Here is a 25,948-nt window from a genome sequence, read left to right on the forward strand (position 1 = left end):
TATTTTTAAACCTGTTCTGGGTTTACCTTATCTGCACCATTTAGTATTTCAAAGCCCTCAGCGTTATATCTCTCAAGACTGTAGAGTTTCTCTACTGTCTCCTCAGAGCTCCTTCGCTGTAGATTTGGGATCAATCTCCTTATTCTTCCCTGGTAAAAACAATGACTGCAGATGCTGGAAACCAGATTCTGGATTGGTGGTGCTGGAAAAGCACAGCAGTTCTGACAGCATCCGAGGAGCGGTAAAATCGACGTTTCGGGCATAAGCCATTCATCAGGTAAGGGCTTTTTCCCGAAAGGTCGATTTTACCGCTCCTCGGATGCTGCTTGAACTGCTGTGTTCTTCCAGCACCACTAATCCAGAATCTGGTTTCCAGCGTCTGCAGTCATTGTTTTTACCTTATTCTTCCCTCATCAGCATATTATTTTTACTGAGTACAGAATCAAAAAACAGTCTAAGGTGGATCTTTGTGTCCTGCTGCCTCCTGGACAACTTTTGTAGGTATTTACTTATCTGTTCATGCCCACTGGGCAGGCTGATGCTGGCCAAGTGGTATTATCCCTGCACTGCTATTCTGGAAGTCCAAGTAATGTTCTGAGGACCTGCGTTCAAATCCTGCCATGACAGATTGGGGAAGTTGAACTTAATTTTTTTAACAAATCAGGATTTAAGAGTGAACGACAACCATGAATCCATCGATGATTGTGAGGGAAAAAAACCCCCAAGAGGTTCACTAATATCCTTTAGGGGATGAAACTGTCATCCTTCTACCTGGTCATTTTTCACCTTGGGACCCCCCAGGCACACGCATCAATGTGGATTTCACCAGTTTATTCATTTTCCCTCCCCCCCCCACCTTATCCCAGTTCCAACCTTCCAACTCAGCACTGCCCTCTTGACCTGTCCTACCTGTCCATCTTCCTTCCCCTCCACTCCGACCTATTACCATTACCCTCCATCCACCTATTGCACTCTCTGTTACCTTCTCCCAGCCCCATCCCACCTCCCATTTATCTCTCAGCCCCCGGCCCACAAGCCTTATTCCTGATGAAGGGGTTATGTCCAAAACATTGACTCTCCTGTTCCACGGATGCTGCCCGACCTGCTGTGCTTTTCCAGCACCACACCCTTGACACAAAATGCAGGAGCAAAAGAAAGTAATTGAGTCCATTCCACCATTTAACAGAGCATAGCAGATCATATAATCCTCAAATAAAAGTAGAATTATATGGGCACTGGAAATCATAAAATCCCTACAGTGTAGTAACAGGCCATTTGGTCCAACAAGTCCACACCGACCCTCCAAAGAGTAACCCACCCAGACTCATTCCCCTACCCTATTACTCTACATTTCCCCAGACTAATGCACCTAACCTACATATCCATGAACACAATGGGCAATTCGGCATGGCCAATTCACCTAACCTGCACATCTTTGGACTGTGAGAGGAAACCGGAGCACCCGGAGGAAACCCAAACAGACACGGGGAGAATGTACAATCCTCATACAGACAGTCGCCCGAGGTTGGAATTGAATCCAGGTCCCTGGTGCTGTGAGGCAGCAATGCTAGCCACTGAGCTGCCCTGAAAACAATAATCGCTATTAGATTATCTTTTTAATTGAACTCAAAATCTTCACCATCTACTGTTATAGGACTTGAAACCCACAGCTCCAGAGAATTAGCTGAGGATCCTGGTGTTACGAGCCCAGTGATATTATCACTACACCAGCTACCTACCTCCAGGGAATCTGCAATCGAAACAGAAAGTGCTGGAGGAATTAATCAGATCTGGCAGTATCTGTAGACAGAAAACGAAGTTACCATTTTGAGTCCAGTACAACTGTTCTTCCAAACTGGAGAAATGCTGTTTCTCTCTCCACATATATTACCAGACTGCTCAGCTTCTTCAGCACTCGCTGTTTTTTTTTATTTCTGTTAATCCTCATCTCCACTTTACTGCCTTTTCCCCATAACCTTTGATTCCCTTCCAGATGAAAAAATCTATCTTAGCCTTGAATATATTTAATGACCTTGTCTCTATAGATTTCTGTGGTAAGGAGTTCCAGATTCACTACATGCTGAGAGAATAAGTTCTTCCTCATCTCTACCTTACATGGGACCCCCTTACTCTAAGGTTATGTCCTCTAGTCCTGGAGTCTGCAAGGAGAAAAGCCCTTAATGTCTCTTAATGTTGTGCGGAGGTTTCTTTGACAGCACTTCTCAAACTAACAACCTCGACCACCTCAAAGGACAAGGACAATTGATGCATGGGAATGCCATGACCTGCAAGTCCCCCTCTGTGACACACCATCCTGATTTGGACACATTGAAAATAAGGAGTCTCTTTTCCCATTGCAAATATTTTCATAACTAAAATAGATTTGTCACAAGCTATTTTTTTCTAATAAGACACTTTTCTGCTGCCCTTGTGATTTTTCATTTGGATTTCTCAAAGCCTTAAGATTAACATTCATACCCTTGAGACTCTGGGACAGGGGGGGTGGCCTTGCTTACTTCAGAGGCTCCTCTTAAATGGTATGTTTTGTTTCTCTCGATATGGTAGTGCAACCAGCCAGGATCAGAAAGCGTGCTCTTCCATGTCTTACCAGCCTTCCCTCTTAGTCCTACCTCCCACAGCTCGGTCAGTGTTACCCCTTCCCACTACCTGACTGAGGATAAAAGTACTCGAAGACCAGGATTTCAAACCTGAGACTAACGTTGTACTTTTCCAGACAGTACTAAGCCCTATGCTCTGATGTGCTTCAGAAACTTTGACAATTCAGGTCTGGAGATATACTGCGATTGGTACCTTCCCAATGTCTTCCACATACCAGGGTAGGCAAGACAACCTGACATCAATATCCTCTTTCAAGTCAATAGACAATAGACAATAGACAATAGATGCAGGAGTAGGCCATTCTGCCCTTCGAGCCTGCACCGCCATTCAATATGATCATGGCTGATCATTCCTAATTAGTATCCTGTTCCAGCCTTATCTCCATACCCCTTGACTCCACTATCTTTAAGAGCTCTATCCAATTCTTTCTTAAAAGAATCCAGAGACTGGGCCTCCACTGCCCTCTGGGGCAGAGCATTCCACACAGCCACCACTCTCTGTGTGAAGTAGTTTCTCCTCATCTCTGTCCTAAATGGTCTACCCCGTATTTTTAAGTTGTGTCCTCTGGTTCGGCACTCCCCCATCAACGGAAATATGTTCCCTCCTGCCAGAGTGTCCAATCCTTTCATAAGCCTATACGTTTCAATCAGATCCCCTCTCAGTCTTCTAAACTCAAGGGTATACAAGCCCAGTCGCTTCAGTCTTTCCGTGTAAGGCAATCCTGCCATTCCAGGAATTGACCTCGTGAACCTACGCTGCACTCCCTCAATAGCCAGAATGTCTTTCCTCAAATTTGGAGACCAGAACTGTACACAGTACTCCAGGTGTGGTCTCACCAGGGCCCTGTACAGCTGCAGAAGCACCTCTTTGCTTCTATACTCAATCCCTCTTGTTACGAAGGCCAGCATGCTATTAGCCTTCTTCACGACCTGCTGTACCTGCATGCTTGCCTTCATTGACTGGTGTACAAGAACACCCAGATCTCTCTGAACAGCCCCTTTACCTAATTTGATACCATATCCATATTCTCAGCGTTGATCCCCGAGTCACCCAAAGCCACTGGGTGTTGAAGTTATGGTGCAACCATACAAAACCCTGATTAGATCTGACTTGTAGCACTGTAAGCAGACTAAGTCACCACACCTTAGGAAGGATCTACTGGCTTTGGAGGGAGTATAGTGTAGGTTTACAAAAATGAGATGTGGATTTAAGAGCATATGAAATTGGAGCAGGAGTATAGGCCATCTCTTTGCACTTGAACCTGCTCCACTATTCAATTAGATAATGGCTGATCTTTCTCATGGAGTCAGCTCCACTTACTCACCCGCTCACCAATAACCCTTAATTCCTTTACTGTTCAAAAATCTTTCTTTGCCTTAAAAGCTTTCAAGGAGGTAGCCCCAACTCCTTCACTGGGCAGGGAATTCCACAGATTCACAACCCTTTGGGTGAAGAAGTTCCTCCTCAACTCAGCCCCAAATCTGCTCGCCTTTATTTTGAGATGATGCCTCTAGTTCTAGTTTCACCCACCAGTGGAAGCAATCTCCCTGCTTCTATCTCATCTATTCCAAGGGACTTCCGATATTAGGTTAAGAGGAGACATTATACAAATTTTTGATTATACAAATTATGCTTGTGTTCTCTAGAATATAGAAGGTTAAAGGATGATCTGATCAAAATCTTCAAGATATTAACAGAAAAAGACAGAATAGGTAAAGATAAACTACTTCCACTTGTTAGGGATTCTCAAACTAAGGGTGTAGCCTGAGAATTAGGGCCAGACTTTCAGGAGAGATATTAAGAAGCACTTGTACACACAACGAGGTTTGCAACTAACTCTCTTCCACAAATAGCAGTAGCTCCAGGATCAGTTGTTAATTTTAAACCTGACGTAGATATACTTTTTTCTGGCTTAGTGGTGCTGGAAGAGCACAGCAGTTCAGGCAGCATCCAAATAGCTTCGAAATCGATGTTTCGGGCAAAAGCCCTTCATTTTGTTGAGCAAAGGTATTAGGGACATGGGCCAAATGGAATTAGGCCACAGATCAGCCATAATCTCATCCACAGTTCCTCCAGTTTTTATTGAGACAACGTTAGGCTGTTAAGTGGCAAGTAATGTTCACACTGCACACGTACCACCAACAAGAGAGAATCTAACCATCTAAACATTCAGTGTCATCATCTGCACATTCCCCTCAGAAAGTCCATAGCTTCATTCTACAGATGTACAAACACAAAGTTTGAATCACAAGGCAATTGTAAAGAATATTTAAGGACACGGACCATTAATTAACGGAATCACAAATATCAGTCTCACCGCTGATGCACGCATCTTATCAACATATGAAAATAAAACTATTCTCACAGGACCCACCTGCATTAGCATTGATCAGAAATTAAACTGCACCAGCCATGTAAATACTATGCCTCCAGTGCAGGTAAAAGACTGGGCATCCTGAGGCAAGTAGCACAGTGGCTCTACACTATCTATAAGCAACACTGTTGTGGTTCTGTTCGCTGAGCTGGGAATTTGTCTTGCAAACGTTTCGTCCCCTGTCTAGGTGACATCCTCAGTACTTGGGAGCCTCCTGTGAAGCGCTTCTATGCTGTTTCCTCCGGCATTTATAGTGGCCTGTCTCTGCCGCTTCTGGTTGTCAGTTCCAGCTGTCCGCTGTAGTGGCCGGTATATTGGGTCTAGGTCGATGTGTTTGTTGATAGAGTCTGTGGATGAGTGCCATGCCTCTAGGAATTCCCTGGCTGTTCTCTGTTTGGCTTTCCCTATAATGGTAGTGTTGTCCCAGTCGAATTCATGTTGCTTGTCATCTGTGTGTGTGGCTACTAAGGATAGCTGGTCGTGTCGTTTCGTGGCTAGTTGGTGTTCATGTATACGGATCGTTAACTGTCTTCCTGTTTGTCCTATGTAGTGTTTTGTGCAGTCCTTGCATGGGATTTTGTACACTACATTGGTTTTGCTCATGTTGGGTATCGGGTCCTTCGTTCTGGTGAGTTGTTATCTGAGCGTGGCTGTTGGTGTGTGTGCTGTTATGAGTCCTAGTGGTCGCAGTAGTCTGGCTGTCAGTTCAGAAATGCTCCTGATGTATGGTAACGTGGCTAGTCCTTTGGGTTGCAGCATGTCCTCGTTCCGTTGTCTCTCCCTTAGGCATCTGTTGATGAAATTGCGAGGGTATCCGTTTTTGGCGAATACCTTGTATAGGTGTTCCTCTTCTTCTTTTTGCAGTTCTGGTGTGCTGCAGTGTGTTGTGGCCCTTTTGAATAGTGTCCTGATGCAACTTCTTTTGTGTGTGTTGGGGTGGTTGCTTTCATAGTTTAGGACTTGGTCTGTGTTTGTGGCTTTCCTGGACTAGCCACACTACCATACATCAGGAGCATTTCTGAACTGACAGCCAGACTACTGCGACCACTAGGACTCATAACAGTACACAAACCAACAGCCACGCTCAGATAACAACTCACCAGAACGAAGGACCCGATACCCAACATGAGCAAAACCAATGTAGTGTACAAAATCCCATGCAAGGACTGCACAAAACACTACATCGGACAAACAGGAAGACAGTTAACGATCCGTATACATGAACACCAACTAGCCACGAAACGACACGACCAGCTATCCTTAGTAGCCACACACACAGACGACAAGCAACATGAATTCGACTGGGACAACACTACCATTATAGGGCAAGCCAAACAGAGAACAGCCAGGGAATTCCTAGAGGCATGGCACTCATCCACAGACTCTATCAACAAACACATCGACCTAGACCCAATATACCGGCCACTACAGCGGACAGCTGGAACTGACAACCGGAAGCGGCAGAGACAGCCACTATAAATGCCGGAGGAAACAGCACAGAAGCGCTTCACAGGAGGCTCCCAAGCACTGAGGATGTCACCTAGACAGGGGACGAAACGTTTGCAAGACAAATTCCCAGCTCAGCGAACAGAACCATAACAACGAGTACCCGAGCTACAAATCTTCTCCCAAACTTTGAACTTATATAGGATTACGATAGATAGATTTTAATGACTCTGTGACACTGCTGCTCCTTTGTCAAGGTTAGGTTGTTTTTTTTTAAGAGGGGTCATAAATGCAGAAGTTCCGATGTGTCTGGTTTGAATGAGTTTTAGGGCCAATTTGATTATAGCTAGTAGATACTGCCTCAGGCAAAAAGTTTTCAAGTGTTTAAAAAAAATTGTACAATGAATGGGGAGTTCTCCCAGCTCGGCTTTTACTCTGGTTTGGTTTGGTTTTAGCAAGCAGTCAGTTTTGCGGCTGCTTTTCAATGAAACAACACCATGCTGATTCTCTCTCTCTCTCTCTCTCTCTCTCTCTCTCTCTGTGACATCTCTCTGCAAGAACCTGTGTTTGATATTACCTTTTTTGCCAAGGGGTAGTTACGGGGATGGTGCAAGTGTTTGGAACAGCATCATTGAATTTGCGATAGAATTAATTGGATTTTTAAATGGTTATATGATTCTGAATTTGGTTTTCTTTTGTTCATGTATAAATACATTTTGTTTTGTTTCAAACTAAATGCTTGAACCAGCTACAAACCTCCTAGAATATCCATGTTACACCTGCTTAAAACAACAAGCAAGGTTAGGGTCTGGGCTACCTTCTTGAAATGTTTTGAAGTTGGGGGTTCTGGCCAGATCCATAACAACTGGGCTGAAAATATTGTGTGTCTGCCTACAGCACGTGCACTGTAGTATCTCAAGAAGGGACCTCACCACCATCATCCCAGGGGCACCTAGGAATGAATGATAAATGATGGCCTAGCCAGTTAAACTCATATCCCATGAAAGAGTGAACCAAAACACTGCACAGTTCCACCTTTGCTTCAAGTTATTTTTTAAAAAAGGTTATTTCCATTCAACACAGCTCTCCAACTTTCATTTTTCAGTTTATGTTTCAAAGCAAAATATATGTGGTCCTTACACTTAGACAGATGAGACCCTGGAAGAAACAACTTCCAGTTGTACAGCACATTTCATAATAGCTGCATCCCCTGAAATGTTTCATATGCGATGCATTATTTTCATAGTCTACTCATTGTTATAACATGGCAAACATGGCAGCTAAATTATGCACAGCAAAACACCATTGTGATAATGACCAAATGATCTGTTTCACTGCAGACAAAAAATGCTGGAAATCACAGTGGGTCAGGCAGCATCCATGAAGAGAGAACAAGCTAACATCTTGGGTCTAGTTGATGAAGAGTCATCTAGACTTGAAACATTAGCTTGCTCTGTCTCCATGGATGCTGCCTGACTCACTGTGATTTCCCACATTTGTTGTTTTCAATACAGATTCCAGCCTCTGCAATAATTTGCTCCTATTTTACTGAAGTTCATTGAGGAATAATTATTGAATGAGTGTAACTTTCTTGGTCTGTTTGCAATACTGTCATCTGACTTTTACATTCACCTAAGAAGCTGATGGATTCTCAAGTTAACATTTCATCCAAGAACAAAGAACAGTATAGCACATGAACAGGCCCTTCAGCCCACCATGCTGTGCCTAGTTGCATGCATGACACCTTCCGAATCTATTGCCTAAACCTTTTGCCTCTACACAGTACATAACCCTCTATTCTCTGCCTATTCATGCATCTGTCAAGATGCCTCTTAAACATTGCTATTGTATCTGCTTCTACTACCTGCTTTGGCAGCATATTCCAAACATTTATAATCTTCGGTGTAGAAAACTTGCCTCTCACATCACCTTTGAACTTTCCTCCTTTTGCCTTCAATTTCTAAAAATTGACATTTCTATCCTGAGAAAAAATCTCCAACAATCGATTCTATCCAGGTCTTTCCTAATTCAAGGGCGGCACGGTGGTACAGTGGTTAGCACTGCTGCCTCACAGCGCCAGAGACCTGGGTTCAATTCCTGGCTCAGGCGACTGACTGTGTGGAGTTTGCACATTCTCCCCGTGTCTGCGTGGGTTTCCTCCGGGTGCTCCGGTTTCCTCCCACTGTCCAAAGATGTGCAGGTTAGGTGAATTGGCCATGCTAAATTGCCCGTAGTGTTAGGTAAGGGGTGTATGTAGGGGTATGGGTGGGTTGCGCTTCGGCGGGGCGGTGTGGACTTGTTGGGCCGAAGGGCCTGTTTCCACACTGTAAGTAATCTAATCTAATCTAATTTTGTAAAGCTCTATCAGAAAATGCATGTCCAACAGTACAGCACATTGTAAGTTCTGCACTGGAGTGCCAGGCATGATCGCATGCTCATGTCCTGGAGTGGGTCTGTGATTGCATGACTGTTTGACCTGGTCAGCACAGTGGCTAAGTAATTCGCACTGCTGCCTCACGTTCCAGGGACCTGGGTTCAATTCTACCCTTGGGCGATGATGTGCGTGGAGTTTGCATGTTCTCCCCATTTCTGAGTGGGATTATTCTGGTTTCCACCCACAGTCCAAAGATGTGCAGGTTAGTTGTATTGGCCATGCTAAATTGCTTACAGTGTGCAAAGATGCGCAGGCTAGGTGGGTCAGCCATGTAGAATGCAGGTTCACTGGGGTGGGTTGGGTTGGGTTGAAAGGCTCTTTAGAAGGTCAGTGTGGACATGATGGGCTGAATGGTCTGCTTCCACACTTTAGGGATTAGAAGACTCAGAGGCAAGATTGCCCTATTGATGTCCAGGCTGTGAAGAGACACAAAGAAGATATCTTCACAGTTTATTATTATTCCAACGTTGCATGTGATGGTTTGGGCACAGGACAAACATGCACTCATCTGCATGCTTTGTTAAGATGTTTTACATTAATGCCACAGTGTTTAAGATTAATGTTCTGTCGGTAACAAATGAAGTGAATTATTAAACATATTATCGTCTCTGATTGCACAAACCTACTTATAGGATAAGAAATTAATTATCCAACAAAATATCTCAGTTGAGGGAAAAGAATAGGCACACTTTTAAACCAACAACACAAAATGCACAGGAACAATGTGTAGCCATAAGGAAAATAAATGTAAATGAAGCAAAAACAGTTTCAAAATGAAAGCATAAGCGATTAAAATGGAAAGAAGAGAGGAGCAAACTATATATGAGACAGAAATAGAGAAATAACTTAGTAATTTACTAAAGTTAAGTTGTCAGGTTGAAGGACGCTAGACCTGGTTTCTGTTCTATGTGAGAAGAAAGAATCTAGAGAGAAGCAATTCTACAAATTAAACGCGTTCATTCTGAAGATAAGTAGATGTACCATTGAATCAATATTTTAACACACACACCAGCCAGTTTCACAACAGTTTCTACCCTACTGTTGTTAGAATAGTGAATGGACTCACAAATTCTTAACATGCGCCTGTACCTGTGTTTTTGTTTTTGCCGCTGTTTCCCTATTATTTACTACCTTTGCTACTTAACTCTATGATCTGCCTGGATTGCTCACAAGACAAAGCTTTTCACTGTGCCTCGGTACACGTGACAATAAATTCAATTCATGAGGAATAGACTGATACGATATCTGACTTTTAAAAATGCAAATAATATCCGAGTTGGTTCTAAAATCAATGTAGATATGATATCTTAAGAGGGGCATAGGAAGAACAAATCTTCTGGGCACTTATCTCAGTGGCTGGAGGAAATTAGTGCAGAAACATGCTGAATGCTGATCTCCATTGGACTCCCAGTGAGATTTTTGTTGGACTGGAAGTAGTTAACCATAGCTGCTGCATTTTATAGAAAGGGCAACAAACTTCACCTAGGCAATAACTTTAATGAGAAACAGCCAGCATGGATTTGCAAGAGGAAGATCCTGCCTGTCAAACCTTCTCTAGGGGGAACGTTACAAATTAGGTAGACGGTGAAAGGCCCAACAAAGTGCTTGATTTGGAATTCTCAGAAAGATCTTGACAAAGGTGCACGTCAAAGATTTCTAAGCTGAGTAGTAAAAAAAACCGCAGGAGCCCAGAGGAGAAATATGATACGTTGGTTACAGAACAGGAAACCATCAATGCTCACAAGAGGTGTAATATTAGACTGCAGATGGGAGGGGGAGGTGTTGAGTGGAGTCCGACACAGGGGTCACCACAGAGTCCTCTGTTCATTTTAATCTATATTAATGAGCTAAATATTAAAACCAAATGGAGGATTGTTAAAATATGCAACTAATGGTAATATCCAGGAAAGTAGTGGGTGCAAGTAAAGTCAAGTTTTTTTAAAAAATAACAATTTAGATTGATTATTTGCATAGAATTTACAGTGTAGAAAGAAAGCCAATCAGTCCAACTGGCCCACATCATTGCTGATGCTTTGCACATGGGTTTTTTTTCCAGCCTTTTCAGGGTAGTGTCCTTGGCCCCAACCATTTTCACCCGCCGCAGCAATGCCACCCTCCATTACAAAGGCAGAAATGGGGATGTTCGCCAATGATTTGCACAATGTTCAGCGCCATTAGCAATAACTCAAAGATGGAGGCAGTTCAAACTCAAAAGTGGCAAGACTTGGACCAACTGTGGGCAAGTGGCAAGTGACATTGAATCCCTACAGTGTGGAAACAGACCATTCAGCCCATCAAGTCCACAACAACCCTCTGAAGAGCATCCCAGCCCATTCCTGTATTTCCCATGGCTAATCCAGCTAGCCGGCCCACTCCTGAATACTATGGGGCAATTTAGCACGGCCAAACCACCTTTCCTGCACGTCTTTGAACAGTGGGAGGCATCCCACCCGGTAATGTTTTTCTACAATCTCTGCCATCTGGGAGAAGGTACAGAAGCCTGAGCACACGCACCAGCCGATTTCGTAACAGTTTCTACCCTACTGCTGTTGGAATAACGAATGGACTCACAAACTCTTAACATTCGCCTGTACCTGTGTTTTTTGGTTTTGCCACTGTTTACCTATTATTTACTTATCTATGTTCTTAACTCTTTGATCTGACTGTATTGTTCGCAAGACAAAGCTTATCCCTGTGCCTCGGTACATGTGACAATAAATTCAATTCAATTCAAGGGAACCCACACAGACATGGGGAGAATGTGCACATTCCACACAGACAGTAACCTGAGGCTGGAATCGAATCCAGGTGCCTGGCGCTGTCGACAGTAGTGCTAACCACCGAACCACTATGCCACATACATGCCAGGCAATGACCATAACTAATACAAAGAGAAACTAATAATTCCCCTGATATTCAATTACATCACCTTCACTGAATCTCTCACTATCAACATCTGGCAACCATTAACCAGAAATGGAATTGAACTAGTCATATAAATGCCATAGGTACTGGAACAGGTCAGACACGAGGAATTTTGTAATGAGTAACTCACCTCCTGACTCTCAAAAGGCAATATAATTGACAATGAAAAAAATCAGAAGTGTGATGGAATACTCCACACTTGCTTGAAAAAGTGCATCTTGAAGAACACTCAAGAAGCTTGACACCTTCCAGGACAAAGCAGCCCATTTAATTGGCATCACATCCACAAATATCCACTCCCTCCAAAACCCACCCTCAGTAGCAGCAGTGCGTACCATCCACAAGATGCATTGCAGAAATGCACAAAGGCTCATCAGACTTTACCCTCCAATGTCATGCTCATTGCTGTTGTAAGGAAAGGGCAGCAGATCCATGGGAACACCATCACCTGCAAATTCCCCTCCATGCCACTCTCTATCTTGACTTAGAAATATACCACTGTTTCTTAAGTGTTAGTGGGTCAGTCTTGGAATTCTCTCTCTAATGGCATTGTGGGTCTACCCACAGCACATGGACTGCAGTGGTTCAATAGGGCAACTAGTGATGGGCAATGAATGCAGATCCACCAGAGATTCCCACATCCTGTGACTGAATAATATTTCAAGCCCCCTGATTATCATATCAGCTGAACATGCACACAAGTAACCATCTGAACTTCATATTCAAAGGCATTAACATTGCTGAATCCATTCACAATCAACATCCTGGGTGCTTACCATTGACCAGAAACCAAAATGACCACAACTCTATCTTACCAGTGATGTCACATCTGATGAAACCTACTCAGTCTTTTCCAATGTCTGGACAATTAGATGAGAATCTCTACAGTGTGGAAACAGGCCCTTTGGCCTAACAAGTCCACATCAACCCACTGCAGAGTAACCCACCGAGACACATTTCCCTACATTTACCCCTGAGTATTGCACTTAACACTGTGGGCAATTTAGCATGGCCAATTCACCTGGTATCCACATTATTTGGAATGTGGGAGGAAGCCAGAGCACCTGGAGAAAGTGCAAACTCCCCACAGATAGCTGCCTGAAGCAGGAATTGAACCATGGTCTCAGGCACTGTGAGGCAGCAGTGCTAACCACTGAGCCACCATGCCACCCTTTGAACCAGCATGCTGCCCTTAGTGCCTTAGAATTCAATTCATTCAGTATGACATTGAGCAAAGGCTGAACACACTGGACCTAACAAAGGATACTTGGAAATAGGAGCAGGAGTTTGCTATTTGGACAATTGAACCTGCTATTGGACCAGACAGCCATAAAATGCAGGAGCACAATTAGGCCATTCAGCCCATTATATCCACTCCACCACTCCATCATGGTTGACATGTTTCTCAACCCCATTCTCCCACCTTCTCCCCATAACCTTGGTTCCTTTGTAATATATGAACCTAGCTGTCTTTGTCTCAGATACACTCAATGACTTGGCCTTCATAGCCTTTTTTGGTAATGCATTCCAAAGATTAACCACCCTTTGGCTGAAGAAATTCCTCCTCATCTCAGTTCTCAAGAGTCTTCCTTTCACTCTGAGGTTGTGCCCTCAGGTTCTGGTCTCCCCTACTAGTGGAAACATCTTCTCCACATCCACACTATCCTGGCCTCTCAGTATTCTGTAAGCTTCAATCAGAAGCCCCTCTTCCTTCTAAACTTCACTGAGCTCTTCCATTCAAACAGGTACACACCTTCACAACACCCTGAGGGTAGGACTGAAGGCTGTGCGCTAGAGATTGACATTGGTCTACTCAAATAACTGCAATACAACTGCCTAAAAATACAAAATGTTCCCTTGACAGGTCATAATCAAGCAAGAACAGGATAAATCTCACTCAGGAAATGACAGCTCTAGCATGGTCCTTCCAATGGTTGCTGCATAAGAAGTAATCAATAATGCAATCAAACATCCAATGCTCACCAATAATCTATGGATTGATTCGAAGTTGGTTCAACTTGGGTTCTCTTAAAATTTACCTGCCCTCATTCCAGGTATAATACACACACAGCCATTGGAGCTTTATGCCAAAGGAAAGCTGATAGTAGCTGCCCACAACATTTAGCAGTAGTCAACAGATTCCTTCAACAAAGAGGTCAAGCAAGCTAGGGATTGGTTAGCTCAGTTGGCTGGACAGCTGGCTTCTGATGCAAAGTAATGCTAATCGGTGTGGGTTCAATTCCTGCATTGGTCGAGGTTACCATAAAGGACTCTGATTCTCAACCTCTCCCCTCACCTGAGATGCGATGATCCTCTGGTTAAAGCACCACCAGTTATTACTCTGTCATGAGGGAGTGTGACAATGGTGACTTGAACAAGGAGTCCCAAAAGGTCAGAGTGAGAGATGGAAGGCCAACTATATGAAGGCAGGATAATTGTGGTCACAGAAGGCAATTTTCACTGCCTTTGGACTTGCCTATATCTTACATTGCTTCAATATCAACCTACCCTCCACTGTAAGCTATCCATTACCCAAATTTTGAAATGACTGATTTAATTGTGTTTGAATCCATTCAAGCCCTGGATAACACTCATACTTGGCCTGGCAACAAAAGTTAATAGTGCCACTTTTTTTGGGCACTGACTGGTCACCTTGAACACAGCCCAATCCCCACCCTAACCAGGCAATTCGTTCTCGCCTTTAATGATAGCACTGGGTGGTTTTGTATCATCAGTTTCTGATGTTGGATACCTCACTGATATTGCTCTAAAAAGATGTGAACAGTGATTGGGTGATCTGTGCTGCTCAGCTTTACTCCTGTTTTCTTGAAGTCCCTTACCATCTACAACGCTCAAGTTGAAAATATGGAGACACATTCATTAGGTGTTTGGGTGGGCAAAGCTGGGCCATCATTTAACAGGCCCGAAAGCATTCAAGACCAGGGTATTTGCTTGATTAATGCCCCTGAGGTGAAAGTGAGGACAGATAAGAGCAGGAACGTTACCAGAGTCCTTCGTGGTAACCTCGACCAATGCAGGAATTGAACACGCACCAAATAGCATCACTTTGCATCAGAAGCCAGCTGTCCAGCCAACTGAGCTAACCAATCCCTAGCTTGCTTGACCTCTTTGTTGAAGGAATCTGTTGACTACTGCTAAATGTTGTGGGCAGCTACTATCAGCTTTCCTTTGGCATAAAGCTCCAATGGCAGTGCGTGTATTATACCTGGAATGAGGGCAGGTAAATTTTAAGAGAACCCAAGTCGAACCAACTTTGAATCAATCCATATGCTGCAGTTGCTGGAGATCAAAGTAAAAAAGTGTGGCGTTGGAAAACCACAGCAAGAACATAAGTTATCATCACCCTGAATCACAAATCTTCTCAAAAATCGCTAAACCATAACAAATCAGGCAGCATCTGAGGAGCAGCAGAGTCAATGTTTCGGGCATAACCTTCATTCCTGATGAAGGGCTTATGCCCAAAACATCGATTCTCCTGATTAGTGTCCCTGCCAACTTTACAATTGCTAACGACTCTGGCAATAATACTCTCAGCTTGCAACCTATCGGGTCTGTTGCCACGGTTCATTGTTGTAACCCTTAGCTTCACTATGTACTTGGAATGTTGGAGGATACATGAAAAGGAGAGTACAATTAGAGAGGAAGTGGTGTAGTGGTACTGTCACCACTCTAATAATACTGTTATGGGGACATGGGTTCAATTCCCACCATTTTAGCTGGTGAACCTTAAGGGTGTTAAGAATCTAGCTTAATGCCAATGATGTAACTATAATTGATTACTGTAAACCCTATTTGATTCACAAACATCTTTTAGGGAAGGAAATCTGCTGTTAGTCTGACTCCAGACCAATAGCAATGTCGTTCTCTCTGAACCGCCCTCTGGGCAATGAAGAATATTCAGAAAATACTAGATGAGCCAATGATGACTGCATCCTATGAATAAATCAACAAAGTCTGGATTTTCTGAGCAAAAATTTTAATCCAATAAAATGACGTCATAAATTAATGAGAATTATAAAAATATATTATTTCAGATATTAATCATGCAGGATTGGTGAATATGGATGGTCTGGAGGGAACAGTAATTACATCGTCATGTAACAGTGGTTTAACTAACGCACTCTATAAAGACTTTATCTTTTCATCTCAGTTTCTTAATTTTAGTGTGTTGCATTTCTGATTTTTATAATGGATCAGCCATTTTGACCAGACTGATTGACATAAGATGATAGAATCAGAGCCAATATTTAGGAAGGTGGAGGCAGAAACTTTAATAAGAAAAATATTATCATGAATGAACAAAGCATTCAGTGAAACAGATCTCTCTGTTGTTTAAACTCCAGATAAGTTTTATGCCACTTTGTGTATATCAACTCACACCATCAACATATCTGGATGTTCCTTCCATTTCAATTGAGGAGCAGTTGAGGACTCTGGGTCTGTACTCTGTGGTGATTGAAATAAGGTCAGACAGACCTTATAGATTATAAGTTCCCTGATTAGGGCTGTTAACCTGATCCAATCAGGGAGCCCTGGTTGACAGATAAGAGCAGGAACGTTTGGCATGTGAATGAAGAAGACACTGTTGCCCTGTCTCATCTGGACGAGAACACCCCCTACATGCCAGATGCTGGCTGCATCAATTCATAGCACTATAACAAAAGATATATGTATTGATCAACAACAAGGAGAATGTTGGGTCTTTAATCTCTCTAATTGCGCTGCAGTAACTATTAGAAACTGGTAGAAATTATAAGTTAGAAATTAGAATCTGTTGCTTTAAACATACACATATCGAATAACTGGGGATATAAAGTCGTCATGTATATTAAAAAAAAGCAGGAATGTAACCGCTGTCAGGTGGTGGTATAGGGGAGAAAGTTTAAAAAAAAAGAAAGGAAAAGAAAACGAAAGAACAGGTGTGTCAGATGTCCTGAAAAAAGAAAAAAAAATGAAAAAAAAAGAGAAAAAAAGAAAAAGGAAAGAACAGGAGTGTAGCCAGATGGTACATAGAGGCAGACCGAGAGCTGGAAGACATGTAGGCCGTCCTCAGCGCTATCATCCTGGGCAGGTCCTAGGGCGGGCTGTCCTAGAGGTGGCCGGAAGGTGTGAAGGGCAGTTAGGGAAGCTGGAAGGTGAGAAGGCTGCCCTGATCACTGTCGTCCTGGGGTGGAGGTTGGGGAAGCAGGACGGGCTGTCCTAGAGGTGGTTGGAAGGTGTGTCAGAGCAGACTGAGAGCCAGAAGAGGCATGGGGTGGACGGAGAGCTGGAAGGTGCTTAGGGGCAGGCTGCCTTAGAGTGGCCAGAAGGTGGGAGGGACGATTGACTTGCTGGATTGCTGAGGGTCTGTATTGTACACATTGTTTTTTATGTAATTGGACTGTTTTGTAATGAGTGAAACTGGATTTTGAGGTTTTTCCTCATTTCCCTGAAAACTGGTTGAACGTTAGGGTTTGGGGCCTGGCTTTGCCAGTTCTCTCCCCTGTAAAATTGCTGTTTCTCTGTATACAGCTGTTCATGTTAATTGTTTTGTAAATTGTGAATTGTTTAATAAAATAAAAAAAAATAGGAGTGTAGCCAGTTGGTATGTAGAGGCAGACCGATAGCCAAAAGGTGGATAGGCTGTCCTCAGCGCTGTCATCCTGGGCAGGTACTGGGGCGGGCTGTCCTAGAGGTGTGAAGGGCGGTTAGGGAAGCCGGAAGGTGGGTATGCCGTCCTGATCACTGTCATCCTGAGGCGGGGGGGAGGAGGTTGGGGAAGCAGGACAGGCTGTCCTCGAGGTGGTCAGAGGAGACCAAGAACTGGAAGAGGCATGGAGTGGACTGGGAACCGGAAGGGGCTTAGGGGCAGGCTGTCTTAGAATGGCCAGAAGGGGCGTAGGTCTTGCTGGGTTGCTGGGGGTTCTGTATTCTATGCACTGTTTTTTATCTATTCAGACTGTCTTGCATGTATTTGTTACTGTTACTGGTTTGTGATGACTGAAAGTGGGATTCGAGGTTTGTCCTCATTTCCCTGAAAACTAGTTGAACGTTAGGGTTTGGAGCCTGACTTTGTCATTCCTCTCCCTTGTAAATTGCTGTTTCTCTGTATACAGCTGTAAATATTAATTGTTTTGTAAACTGTGTACTGTTTAATAAAATAAAAAAGAACAGGAGTGTACACTATGTTGCTGTAATGTGGTGGTTATCACATTAGCCTCAAGCATGAATCTTCACTAGTTTGACACCAGGCAGAAATAGAGAACTGTTGCTTTATCCCTATGGGCTTTGTTTGTTACTGGTTCCCAGGCTACATGGATGTTTTCCTGGTAGTGGAAATCCTGGATAAAATTATTTGCACAATCGTGTCTTCACTGAGTCCCCGCACTTACACACACATGACCCAGGTGCAATGGGGGAAATTAAGCACTATTGCTGTGCAGCGGAACTGTGGGGATAGAGAAAAAAAAATAACAGGCGTGACTCACTCTGAGAAATGGTTCTGAAGGAGCTGGGTCAGAGTCAAGAATTCTCCATGTGTAAATAAAGGGTGACTTGGTGATGGGATACTGGCCCCTGTGGAGTTATTTCAGTTGCAAAAGCACATTACTGAAAAAATTCACTTGCTTTTTTGAGTTGATGGAAGCATTTTTGCCATTATGTCATTGCTTAGGAAGCTTGACTCGTTTGATCCTGTCGTTGAAGATTGGCCTCAGAATGTGAAAACAATGTGTTTTTTTTTCCCAGACAAATGACACTGGGGCAGATGAAAATCAACGAATGATCCTCCTGACAGTTTGTAGACCTGCAGCTTTTTCAGTTATTAGGAGTTTAACTTTTCCTGAGCCACTAGATCAGGTCAGAAGTGGGATGTTCACTGATGATTGCACAATGTTCAGCAACAGTACCAACTCCTGAGATACTGAAGCAGTCTATGTTCAAATGCAACAAGACAATATCCAGGCTTGAGTGGACAAGCGACAAGTTACATTCACAGGTTACAATTGCCAGACTGTGACCACCACCAATAAGAGACAATCTAACCATTCCCCCTTGGCATTCAACGGTGTTACCATCACCAAATCCTCCACTATCAACATCCTGAGGGTTATCACTGACCAGAAATTCATCGCATAAACACAGTGGCTATGAGAGCAGGTCAGAGACTGGGAATACTGCAGCGAGTAACTCCCCTCCTGACACGTCAAAGCCTGTCCACTGTATACAAGACATAAGTAAGGAATCTGATGGAATACTCCCCTCTTACCTGAGTGGATGCAGCTCTAAGAACTCTTGAGAAGCTTGAGGGTAAATAGACAAAGTCTTTTCTCTGGGGTAGGGGAGTTCAGAGGTCCAGGGTGTGAGGGGAAAGATTTAGAAGGGATCTAAGGGGCAACATTTTCACACCAAGGGTGTCTCCATTGAATCCCCACAGTGTGGAAACAAGGCCTTTGGTCCAACACACCTACACTGATGCAGACCCATTCCCCTACATTTACTCTTTCACCGAACACTACAGGCAATTTAGCATGTCCAGTCCACCCTAACCTGCACATTTTTGGATTGTGGGAGGAAACCAGAGCACCTGGAGGAAACCCACGCAGACACAGGGAGAATGTGCAAACTCCACACAGAGAGTCACCTGAGGCAGGAATTGAACCCAGGTCTCTAGCACTGTAAGATAGCAGTGCTAACCACTGTGCCACTGTGTCGCCCTCCCATAAACAGTAGCCGTGGGAATCGCAGAGATGGAGGTGGGTCTGGGTGAGATGCTTTGTGGAAGGTTAGTATGGGCGGAATGGCCTGCCCCCACTTTGTTGGGATTCTAGTAAAGGAACCAAAGGTTATGAAGGCATGCACTTTAGTGGATGTGATGAAAGTCAGATCAGCCATGAACCAATTGAATGGTCGAGTAGACTTGAGGGGTTGAATGGCCTGCACTTGTTCCTGTTTCTTATGGTAAGACCAAAAACAAAAAGTGGTTTAAAGGTTATTTTTGACGAGGATCTTAGAGGACAAAAGTGGAGTCAAGAGTATGAGGTATGGAGAATGGGAATATGAGCTTCACACTTTAGCCACTGAAAATGTCATCACCAAAGGTAGACTGGTGAATATCAGGAATCAACAAGAGAGCAGAATTTGAGGCACACTGCTCAGGAGATAGGGAAGGGCAAAACCAAGGAGGAATTTGCAAACAAGAATGAGAATTTTGAAATAGGTGTCTTACTGAACTGGGAATTAATGTCATTCAGCAAGTACAAAAAAGGGAATGAAGTAACAGGCCGGCGGAAATATCAGGAGAATGGTTACCCATTAAAAGGTTCATTATATTTGGCTTCACCTCACCACAAATCAGCAAAGCATCAATTTTCTCTGGCACGGTGGCTCAGTGGTTAGCATTGCTGCCTTACCGCGCCAGGGTACCAGGTTCAATTCTCAGCCTTAGGCGACCGTCTGTGTGGAGTTTGCATGTTCTCCCCGTGTCTGCGTGGGTTTCCTCCAGGTGCTCCGGTTTCCTCCCACAGTCCAAAGATGTGCAAATCAGATTAATTGGCCTGGCTAAATTGCCCATAGTGTCAGGTGCATTAGTGGGAGGGAATGGGTCTGGGTGGGTTACTCTTCGGAGGGTCGGTGTGGACTGGTTGGACCGAAGGGCCTGTTTCCACACCATACGGAATCTAATCTAATCTTTAGACTGTGGGAGGTAACCCACACAAACACAAGCAGAATGTGCAAACTCCGCACAGTCAGTCACCTGAGACTGGAACTGAACCGATGTCCTCAGTGCTGTGATGCAGCAGTGCTTACCACTGAGCCGCTATGACAGCCCTAATCAGGAAGCTCAGCCTTAAATATACTCACTGCCCCCACTGCTCTCTGTGACAAGGAGTTCCAAAGACTCACAACCCTCTCACAGGAGAAATTCCTCCTCATCTTAGCCTTAAATTTCATACCTTTTATTCTGTGTCTGTGCCCTCTGGTCCTAGACTCTCTCATGAGAGAAGCATCCTTTCAGCAGTTAGCCGGTCAATCTCATTGTGCCCTCTGGTTTTAGGCTCTCTAATCTCTGATCTGCTTTTGTAACTCAGCTTCCTTTTATAACAGTTCCATGAAGAGCTTGAGGATGTTTCATTTTCTTAAAGGCGCCTTATAAATGTGAATGTTTGTTGTTTTCAATCTAAATATTCAATTCCCTATTGAAAGCAGCTTTCGAATTTGCCAGCATCACCCTTTCAGATAGTGTATCCCAGATGACAACAGTATGGCTCATTAAAGATTTACTGCCCATCTCCCCCTTGGGCCTCTTGTCAATGATCTCAAATCTATGTCCTCTGGTAACCATCCCATCCACCAGTGGAGACAGTTCCTCTTTATTCTATCAAATACTCACTTAACGTAAACATCTCTGTTAAATCTTTGCAAAATATTTTTCCATTCGAAAAGGGGCATGCAAGTATTTGAGTCACGTTTTCTATATTTCTGGCAGGGTTTCATGTTGCGATGCTGCTGCTACAGGGCAGCATCAGGGCTCCTCATTCACCATTTGTTCATGAGATCTGTAATTCCTATTATGGAGGTGGTCAAAGGGACGGGGGTGGTCAAGGGGAGGGCTGTTGAGGAGGTTCAAAGAGGAGGGGGAGTTGCATGGGAGGATCAAAGGGGGGGGCGTTGAAGGAGAGGGGTTATCAAAGGGGATGGGTATTCAAAGTGGGAGTCGAAAGGAAAGCAATAAAATCATTTTCCGAATGTTTTGGATGAATTCAAGCCTAAGATCTCCTTTTGCTCACAGCCCCACTCCGAATAGGTTTATGCCACCTTCCCCCCCTGACCCCGCCTCAACCTGACACCTCATTGCCTCCCTCCTGCTCACTACCACATTGACTCACTGCTCACTGGGGAGGGTGGTTGAAGGGGAGGGTGGTTGAAGGGGAGGATTGAAGGGGAGGGTGGTTGAAAGGGAGGGATGGTTGAAGGGGAGGATGGTTGAAGGGGAGGATTGAAGGGGATGGTGGTTGAAGGGGAGGATGGTTGAAGGGGAGGGTGGTTGAAGGGGAGGATGGTTGAAGGGGAGGATTGAAGGGGAGGGTGGTTGAAGGGGAGGGTGGTTGAAGGGGAGGATTGAAGGGGAGGGTGGTTGAAGGGGAGGATGGTTGAAGGGGAGGGTGGTTGAAGGGGAGGGTGGTTGAAGGAGAGGGTTGAGAAGGAGGACCAAAGGAGAGCAGTCGAAGGGAAGGGAAGTTTGAAGAGGTGGGGGGTCAATGGGAAAAAGGTGCTGTTGAATGCAGAGAGAAAGCGGTGATTGGACTGACACTGTGAAATATGAAACTGAGCAGATTCAGTGCTGGTTCCTGTGACCAATTGCATGTTGATGATCTCAAGTGGCACCAAGGTCAAGTGCCAGTGTGGTGTCAGGTGATGCCCTGTACTTTGGTGCAATCCCACATGATTAACAATTTATTAATTTATTTATGTGGGTTGAGTCTTGTTTTGCTCAACTTGACTATATCACAGACTGAAAGAAGCATTTCACAGAATCACAAAATTGTTCCATGGGAGAAGGAGGCCACTTAGCCCATTGTACCCTCTTCAAACAAGCATTGTTATCTTCTACCAAATCCCTGCTTCCCCAGTACCTTTGCACACTATGTCTGGATTTCTATACCATCTTCTACTTCCTACCTCTCTCTTTTGGATGAGAGATTAGCCCAGGTCTCTCTGATGAATGTAAAAGATACCATGGAAACCAGTTTGAAGAATAGCAGGGGAGTTGTCCCTGGTGTCTTGGCAAAATTTATTGCTTGACCAAAATTGCTCAAACAGATTATCTGATCATTATCGTGTTGCTGCTGGTGAGACCTTGTGGCACACAGATTAGCTGTAAAGTGCTTTGGGATGTCCTAAGGATGTGGTAAGTACCGTATATCTTCATCTGATATTTACTTCCACAAGAAAATCTCTGCTGTATTTCTGCAGCTCTCCTTTTCATACATCATTCTCTTTGTTTCTCAGTGATTTAGAGACCACATCCTTCTCACTGCTTCTTCCTCTCTCTTTCCCCAACTCTCACCATTAGAAAGAAGTGCCAAGTAAGTGTGACAAACACAACCACTTTGTCCACAGCCACTGAAGAGATTGTGTGCGGTCAAGGTAATACTGCCAGCCGAGTAAGTGCGCAGTCAGAAAATCATTATATTCTCCAGAAACTATGGGCCATAGATATTGTCCAGTTATTGAGTAAACTGTACGTTTGATCTTGTTAGGAGCAGTGTTGGCCTGGCATTGTAAAAGATGTATCTTAATTAAATCTGGCTGTCATCAGTGCCTCTTGCCTGATCGTTACCAATTGACAGTGTCAGGGAGCTAAGTTCTTTATTGCTGGTAAACGCTTAGAAACATTTGCTTCAATGAAAATTTATGTTTTGCATGAGTCAATTTGCAGAAACTGAAGTATAAGTTTGAGCCAAGGGTCATTGACCCTCTGCTTTCTCCAATGTCTGACTTGTTTCTGGTAGTTTCCTTTTTGTCAGATATTGTGAGTCCTGTGTTTACTGATCTATACTGGCTCCCAGTCAGGCAATTCTTTGCATTGAAATATTCTGATCCTTATCTTCAAAACTTTCTATCGTCTCACAACCCCTCTCCCTCCACTCCTTCTGCTTCTCTCTGTGATCCCCTCCAGCTCAATGTCTGTAATGATTGATAATGAATATGCGTTTCCTGACTGAGGCTGTTCATCTGACTCAATTGGGGAGCCCTGGCTGACAGAGTTTTGCTCACACTGGGAGCCAGCTCTGAGCTAGCTGGATCAGTGTCATGTACTATGCATAAGTAAATAAAGGATGACTTGGTGACAGGGTACCAGTCTTTGTGAAATTATTTCAATAATTCTCTGAAATATCAGCACTCTTTCTGGCCTCTTGAGTAATCCTTATTTTAATCATTCTGTCCTTCCCCACATGTCTTTCACTGGCAGGTTCCTGAAGTGTGCAATTCCTTCCCTGACTGTTTCTCACCTTCTCCCTCACAATCCTGTTTTGAGACACTCCTTAAAATCCATGGTGTGGAGGTGCTGGTGTTGGACTGGGGTGGAGTCAGAAGTCACACAACACCAGGTTATAGTCCAACAGGTTTATTTGAAATCACAAGCTTTCGGAGCGCTGCTCCTTTGTCAGGTGAAGTCAACTCCACTTGCAGGTGACTTTACCTGAAGAAGGAGCAGCGCTCCAAAAGCTTGTGATTTCAAATAGACCTGTCGAACTATAATCTGGTGTTGTGCGACTTAAAATCTATCTTGTTGACCAATTATTGACCATCTGTCCAAATATCTGTCGGAGGCCCAATGTTTTATAATGGTCCTACATTGCCCCTTGGATGTTTAATCCCATTAAAGGTGCTGTATAAATACAAGTTAATGTCATCCATTTTAGCATTTTTACAATGGAATGAATAATCCCAGTACAAAAATAGTAAGACATTGTCCTAGCTTGGACTCGGTGCCAAATAGCATTCAGGCCACACAAATGCCAGGCAATAGCCATCTCCAACCAGAGACAATCTAACCATATTTGCTTGATACTCAATGGTGTTACCATTAATTAATCCCCTACTATCAACATCCTGGGGCTACCATTGACTAGAAACTGAACTAGACTCACTATATAAACACAGTGGCAGCAAGGGTACGTCAGAGGCTAGGATACTGCTGTGAGTAGCTCACCTCCTGTCTCCCCAGAGCCTGTCTGAGAGGGTACAAATCAAGAGTATGATTGAATATTTCTTATTTGGCCAGATGAATGTAGCTCCAACAACATTCAAGAAACTTGGCAATCCAGGACAAAGCAGCCCTCTTGACTGGTATCATATCCACAAGTATCCACTCCCTCCACCACCGATGACCAGTAGCAGCAGTGTGTACTCTCTACAAGATGCACTGCAGAAATTCACCAAAGATCCTCAGAAGGCATCTTCCAAACCCACGGCCACTTCCACCTCGAAGGACAAGGACAGCAGATACATGGAAACATCACCCCCGGAAATTCCCCTCTGAGCCAGTCACCATCCTGACTTGGAAATTATTATTGATCCTTCATTGTCACTGGGTCAAACTCTGTGAATTGTCTTCCTAACAGCATTGTTGGTCTACCGACATTAAATAATCTGCAGTGGTTCAAGAGGCAGCTCAAAGCCACCAGGGATGAGTAATACCCAGAGGGGAGTGGTATGGACAGTGGGCTGGAGGCCCGAGCAGAGTGGGGTGGCCCGTGTGTCCGGAGAGGAGCAGGGACAGTTGGTGGACTGGGGACAGTGTGGGTGGTCAGCGGCTTGTGAACCTAATCAGACAACGTGTGGAAGCCCCTGCACTGACCTACTGCAGACCCTGAAGAGAAAGACTACGATATTTATCTTTTTAACTTTAATATTTTTCTAACTTATACTATGATTGACTGTAAAGTAACATAGCTTTTTTTTATTTCTCTATTTTGTATTTGAGATTTGTACCCAGGTACTTTATGCCTAAGATGGTACTGTGTGGGGTGCCACTGTAAACTTTTCACTGTACTCCTGTACCTGAGTACACGTGGCAATAAAACCTAAGTGTTATCCTAATTCTAATAAATGGTGGCCCAGCAAGTGAACTGTTGTGACACTTTTGTCCTTCCTCCACAGATTCTGAGTGCCCTCAGATATTTCCAACATCTGTTGTACTTTGCTTCTTTTCTGCTTGGCAGCTCAGTAAGCGTGGCCAAGCCCTGGGACCTGGGTTCGACTCCAGCCTCGAGCGAGTGTCTGTGTGGTGTTTGCACATTCTCCCCCGTGTCTGCGTGGGTTTCCTCCGGGTGCTCCGGTTTCCGCCCACAATCCAAACGATGTGCAGGTCAGGTGAATTGGCCATGCTAAAATTGCCCGCAGTGTTAGGTGCTTTAGTCAGGGGTGATATGTGTCTGGGTGGTTTACTCTTCGGTGGGTCAGTGTGGACTTGTTGGGCCAAAGGGCCTGTTTCCACACTGTAGGGAATCTAATCTAATCTAGCCTTTATCGGTTGCTGGATGGATTGCAGTTTGGTCAGTAACACGAAATGGATGTATTAGAAATAAACGTTATAGGCCACTTGCTGACTCAGCTTCACTCAGAGTAAGACTCCCTCCACT

The sequence above is a fragment of the Chiloscyllium punctatum genome, chromosome 7, assembly GCF_047496795.1.
Source record: "Chiloscyllium punctatum isolate Juve2018m chromosome 7, sChiPun1.3, whole genome shotgun sequence".
Classification (NCBI taxonomy): domain Eukaryota; kingdom Metazoa; phylum Chordata; class Chondrichthyes; order Orectolobiformes; family Hemiscylliidae; genus Chiloscyllium; species Chiloscyllium punctatum.